General features: G+C 46.9%; 1 pseudogene; it reads left to right on the top strand.

Annotated features, from left to right (window-relative positions):
* LOC101641676 overlaps positions 1-4,453 on the top strand; it is a 17,584-nt pseudogene extending 13,131 nt beyond the window's left edge.
* Positions 4,454-6,836: the final 2,383 nt, after the last annotated feature.

Genomic DNA, 6,836 nt, shown 5'->3' with positions numbered 1-6,836 from the left:
TGCCTTGAGGGAGTACTTGAGTAGAGGCCCAATGTCCATCTGCTACCTTAATACTAAACCTATAAATATATGTACATAGATCTATTTCCCCATCGTCATATAAAATTTATTTACATATGTTCATGCCTGTATTTAGACCTCTATAAAAACCTTTTGCTTCCTAGTTCCTTCCTCTATTTCCTTTTACTTTTCTCTTGTCCCACTATCGTGGTCAGCCTTCATTTGGATTTCAGTAACTCCTCTCAGTTACATTGCCCTTGATCAAGCCCTACCAGGCCTCCTACACCCTCCTCACCATCGATTTTAGGTTGTCTTTATAATGGTGATGGTGAATTTACACAACCAACATACTTTCCCACCCCTGCTGATCAGGAATGGGAATGCTGTCTGAGGTCAGGGAAGGCAGTGCAGCAATGAGATCCTGTCTTCTCTAAATCCTCCTTTGCCCTTACAGAGCAAGGCTGAAATCAAGTAGGCGTTCTCTTAATCACCATCTACTCACACAAGTCCTGAAATTAGTCAATACATAGAATGTCAAGAGAACAGAAAACATGACATAATTTCTGGAGGTCTTTGGTTATATCATGGGCACCTCTACTCCCTTCCATTGAACTGCACTCCATCAATCGTGTCCATTCCCAGACCTGGTTTTGATAGTAGGGCTTCTCATCATTCTTAATGAAACTACTAAATAGTATGTATCTTTGCTGCAAGTGTACACGTGACTATGGTAGAGCATTCAGGGGACACAGTTAGGAAACTTCGTAGACATAACGAAACACTGAAGGAATGAATCACTGGGCCTGGGGGTCAGGACCATGGTCTCAGTGGAAACCGGCTCCAGACAAATATATACCAATAAGTGCAATTTAATTGGCAAGTCACAAGCTTTTTAATACCCCAGTCGGTACTCACCAAACAATATAAAACATAAACTTTAGGAACTATATTATACCAAATGACCAAATTGTCCCACGAGACTAATGTCCTAAGCCAAACAGAGAAACGCAATCCCAAAAGGTATTTGATTATTTCTTAGATCGGGTTCACTAGAGAAAGAAAGCCAGCGGAGCATATCTATGCATATGCAGAGAGAGATTTAGATCACAGAAATGGCTTACAACGTTGCAGAGGCAAGCCCGTTCCAGATGCAGGGGTCATGGGAGGCGGGCAGTTGTAACAGAGGATCAGGAAACCCAACTCAGCAAGCTGAATGGCAGGCTTGTGGCCGCAGAGGGGCGTGGATCCAAGGTTGGCAGGTAAGATGGCAGCCTGCTGATGACTCCCAAGATCAAAAAGAGAAAGGATACCAACGACTCAAAGAAGAAACTAGCTTCCAGGACTAACAGACGACACAAACCATTGAAACCAGAAGCGCTATCACCGTCTGGCTTCCTCTTTAGACTATTCTGATCCCGGCCACCACAGACGCATCCCGATAGAATGGGAGCAAAATGTGGAACGAGCTCAAATTCTTAAAACGCCCAGACTTCCTGAACCGGTTGAACGAGCGGATCCCAAGACCCTCGCCACATCCACAGTGCTACTACTTCCCCATTTAGCGGAAAGAGAGACTGAAGTTCAGCGACATACGCGTCTCATGACTTCCTTGCTAGTTCTTGGCAGAGTTAGAATCAGAAGATGGAAGGGATTAAAATTTTCTTCTCATGAAACTTGATTTCTATACCCAGTACATGAAACCCGTTTGTTTAGAAGTATAACAGCTTTCCCTCTAAAAGGGGGGAAAATACCCAGCACTCTGCCTCCCAGAGCCCACCTGTCACTGCATAAGACTTTGTAGGTACAACCACGTGTTTAACAGGTATGGGCATGCCAGCAGTGAACCCTATCCAGACTAGCAAGTGCTGCCATTTTCACCATGGTTTCCTCCCACGTCACCTCCAGCTCGTCTCGTGACAGCTTTAAATCAATAGTGACTGCTATGCATAATGAATCCACTGGCTTTATTTGCACACATGCACTTTTTTGTTGCACATCTAACTGTACCACACAACCTGCCATCATTGAAGAAATCCCACCATGCTATGAGGCTTTGAATGATATTTCCGGAAGTGAAAAATCCAGACACAAAGATAATAGCAAATGTGCCCAAATATTACACAGCACCTCAGTGACACCCCACAGCAATGAGGGAGGACTATGATTCTTCTGCCTCCAACAATTCATACCTTGTCAAGGAGTAGGAAAAACCTGATGGCAGACACATAGGCCTTTCACTGTGCATCTCAAACTTTTGATAAAAATAGCTCCTGCTGCCACCCACCTTGTTTTAAAAAAATTTCATCGAGAAAGTAATAATTCATCTCTCTCCCAACAGCTTCCCATGAAAGGCCAATGTCACCATGTGCTGTCGGCAGCCAGCAGTGTTTGCAATTTTGACTTCTCGAGAGTTCCACCATTCTGCACCACCCCAAGCAAATACCTTTATTTAAACCACCCCCGACGGACCTTTATAGCCTAATTCCAGGTTCATCTTGACAGCTTCCTATAAGCATTTATTTCCAGACTGCCCTACAGAATTAGCCAACAACAATACACCATGTCACAAAACAAATGCAGGGGAGGGCGAGCCAAATATTTCCCTGCAGATTGTAAAGGTCGGCTCCTGGGCATATCATTGTTCTATTCTTGTTAGGGTTGATTATGGGACTTCAGGGGACCTCAGCTCAGCTGGATTAAAATACTCCTGTCACAGGCTGGCTAGGGGAGGAGGTTTAGTAGGTGTTTCTACTACTAAAAGGGCAAGCCTTGGAGTCTGGTTTTTCTCAGAAGGCAGGCTCTCAAAACAAAAGCATGGATATTAAGGCGCCCAGGAGGGGAGTAAAATTCATGTTAGGGATGCAGGCTTTAAGGCTCTCAGAAACTGCAAAAGCAAGATGACACTGGGAATGGTGTTTTCTGTGTCCAATTAGAGTTTCTCCCAGGAGACACTTCCGGTGGGCCCGTGGGCCTAGTGAGATCAAGCCACACAGCTTATTAATCGTTAAAGCCTTTACTAACAGCTGTCTGGAGAGGGGGCTACCACCCGGAAAAGCACTTGGGACCCTGGACAAAGACAAGGACAGGATTTTACAGCTCAAAGGAGGGGGCTGGCTTCAGGGGAGGGATGTTCCTGCCTTTACCTTGCATCTGGCTGGGTAGGGTGGGGTGTGGCTAGGAGGAACAGCACAGCACTGCTGCAGTGATCACTCAAAGGCTAACAGGATAGTTTACATCTCTTGCTAATTGGGAAGGCAGAGTCCAGAGACATCTGGAGAAAGGGTCAAGGTTTGTCAGGAAAGGGGAGTGGGGATGGAAGGAGAAAGGGGGAATGGAGATGGGGGAGGGGAGAAACCTACCTGCTAGTAGAGGGTTCAAGGCTATTTAAAACAAAATGGAGGTCTTCGTGCTAAGCTGGGCTTGAAGTCTCCAGGCCCCTCGGTGAGCACTAAAACAAACCTTTTAAGAGTGTGCAAAGAGACCTAACGGGTTGAGATTTGGGACACAGTTCCACGCTAGGAAAGCGTGGGGGGAGTTGCTTTTACATATGCAGATCTCTTGATGCCTCCCTGGTCTTCTGAATCTAAAGCTCTGGAGGGTAGACCCCAGGTATCTGCTGCTGCCCAAGCTTGAGGGGAAAAAATAAGAGACTGTAACTGTTTACAGGAGTAGAAAATCTTTCTCCCATGAGGACGCTGGTGGTTTCAAACTACCAACCATGTAGGTTACAGCCCAGGGCCTAACCACTGAACCACCAGGGCTCCTCCTCACAAGAATTTGAGAAAGAACCATTTCAATTCTAGTCCTTAAGCAAATGAGATGGAGTCTTCCACGCTCTCTCTTCCTGGCGATTCTTTTCTGATTGTTACACACGCTCCCCCAAACACGAACTTCTTAAAAGGTAGAACAGAATACTGATGTTATAGGCTGGCACCACTGGGGTCAGGATGGAGGAGTGTGCCCTCCAGTGTGCCAGTGGAGAATTTCAAATGACTGTGGTGGAGCCCTGAGGCTAGGTACTGTGGGTGGTGGTATCTTGCGAGCAAGCAAAGGTTTATGGAATTCTCCAGTGAAAGTCAACCACAGATTTAAGAAGTTTGACGGTGATTAAAACCAGGACACCACTGTTGGGAGGCAGCCTTGCTATTTGAGGAGGCCTGCTTTTCATGACTGACTGCTGTAGGGTTCAAGTCAGAGGCAAAGAAGACCCCGGGAACTCCATCACAAGTGGTGCCAGGACCCATCCTGGTAGCAAGACATGGACCGGTGGCCATGGTGGGCTCAGCTGCCACGGGTAATGTGCTCCTAGCTTTCACAGAAGGAGCTGGCGTCTTGCACACCCGAGTCCTTTCCTCTAAGTTTCTCGATGGTCCTCATTTGGGTAAAGATCCCTCACAGTGGCCTTCAGCCCAATTACCACCCTCACTTTGGAGACTGTAGACAACAGCAATAGGGCTGGAATCCCCAGATGTAACAGAATGAGCGATCGTTCAAGAAGGATTTTGGAAGACCAAGTCACACTCTGTTTTTAAAACAGGAGGGAGGACAATTACAACCAAATAAGCTATGAGAAGACATTGAGCACCTTTTCCTTTTCTGTCTCCTGGAGATTTTTTGTTTTGTTTTTTCCTATTTAAAGGAACGTGGGGTAAGGTGAGGGGGAGTATCCAAAGCTAAAATACATTTATTTATTCACGCTTGGATTGCATTTGCGATCAAAATAAATGCCTAATTGCTTAAAAAGAAAAATACCGAAGTGCTTAGCCGCTGAAGGACCAAAGGACAGATGCCAATGACACGTGACCATTGTTTCCTCGTGGACTTCTCTGCCTGCTTTTCTGTGTTCTATTACTCAAACAAGGAAAAATTCCTGAAACCAGCTCTGCGTTTAAAAACCATAAAATAAAATGTTACAAAAATGTACTCATTTCTACCAGGTCAACAAGTCACACCCGTGGCTGGGTCTGCTTAGAAATTAACTGTATTAAGATAGATAGATGGATGGATGGATGGATGGATGGATGGATGGATGGATGGATGGACGGACAGATAGACAGATAGATGATAGATAGGATAAATAGATAAAAAATAAGTTTAAAAAAAATAACTCAACTGTAGTGCCACATTAATTTTGCTGTGAAGCCTCACTTGATTGCCACTGTCCCAGCAAAGCCCTCTCCTGCATGTCACACTGCTGAAACAAGACCAAGGGGGCACACGCAGGCCCACTGGCACCTCTCACTGATTCAGCATTGAGGCACGTTCCGATGACAGGGTGGTGTAATGCCATCGCTCTCCCTCTATCAGTGGCCTCTCTCTCTTTCTCTCTCTCCTTCCCCATCAGTATCCTTCTCGCTCTTGTTTTCCCTGCTCACTCCCCCACTCATCTTTCAGTTAGCCAGCCAGCCAATGTAGTTTGCACATACCTGATGCAAGGCTGCACGCTGTTATTTTAAAATACAGCCTTTCTTTTTTTTTTCAGCAAAAGCAAAAAAAGTACAGCACTATTGAACGAGCATAAAAATAAGTAGAAGAAAATATAAAGGGCTCAGATGCAAGCCCCGCCCCGAGGCACTGGAGAAACTGAGCCGGTCCAGGCCGGTACCTTCATCACACGGAGCCCCACTAGTGACGCAGAGGGTCCGAAGGAAAACACCGAGGTAACCCTCCCTGTCATCGGTGGACACAGTAGTTACAACAGTGGCTCAAACACAGCAAGTCGGGAGGATGGCACGGGCCTGGGCAAAATGCTTGCTTCTGATACCGCTAAAGGCGCTGGAGGTTGGAGCCGACTCCGCTGGCGCCCCGCAACAATACCAGTGGAACCCATCAGCGGCCGGCCCAACCCGGGGGGCAAAGATTTGGTCTCTTGGTGTTGATGCATGCACGTCAGCAGTGACCAGAGTTTCCATTAGTATGATCCGTACCCAGTGCTTTTCCTGGGAAGAACCACAGGGTGCAGGGAACAGAGGGGAGTGTTGGATTCAAGTTGCCTTCCTAAACCTGGCCCCCTCCCCACACCCCAACCCTCCTCTGGAAAGACAGCCACTACGAACGGCTGCCACCACCCAATTAGCTGTGTCATTGTCTACCTCTAGGCTACAAAAAAGGAATAACAAGGCCTCCATCGTTCTCCTAAGACATCCTCTCTTGGTGCTTCTTTTTGGGGTCCCCCCCCCAAACTTTGCACCAGCAATTATTTGAGGAATAAAGTTCTCTTTGGAAATATGATTGGCACATGAACTCTTTGTCTCTGTTACAATTGATACAAATTACAAACCCTCTCCAGACTGGGCCTTCTCCCCTCGTCCCTCTCTAACTAAAGTAGCTGTGGAGGACTCACCTCCTCCCCGCCCCCTCAACCATCTAAACACGCTTTCTCCATAACTGCTCCACAGGAAAACAGACCTCGCGTCATATTGAACATGAATACCTCCTGAGCCCTGGTTAGAATCGTTTTCTTCATGTTAGAAGTGTTTTCTTCATGTTAGAAGCATCCGTGAAGAAATCATCAGCCTTACAGAAAGTGAGAGCCGGGTATTTTTCAGATCGATGGTTTCACAGATGCCTGCCCACTTCAGAAGACTTGGGGGCCATAAGAAACTGAGCTCTCCCTCCCAGCAGGGCACATTTGTAATAAGGCTGCAAATTCACATTCGCCTGCCTCTCCATCCATGGCCCAGACCATTCTCCCATTCTTCTCCTGACTCTGATTCAAGCCGGGCACCAGCCCGCGGAGTACGAATGTAATGGCACTCCCACGCAAGGCACAAGATCTACCCCACGGGAGTCCCTAAGTCCACTGTGCAGGGGAAGCGGAGCGGATGCCTGGGGCT

This window comes from Echinops telfairi, unplaced genomic scaffold (assembly GCF_000313985.2).
Source record: "Echinops telfairi isolate 266 unplaced genomic scaffold, ASM31398v2 ScPeMD7_1;HRSCAF=3_0, whole genome shotgun sequence".
In the NCBI taxonomy this organism is placed as follows: domain Eukaryota; kingdom Metazoa; phylum Chordata; class Mammalia; order Afrosoricida; family Tenrecidae; genus Echinops; species Echinops telfairi.
Note: the sequence above shows the minus strand (reverse complement) of the source record. Positions and strands in the feature narration are given on the sequence as shown.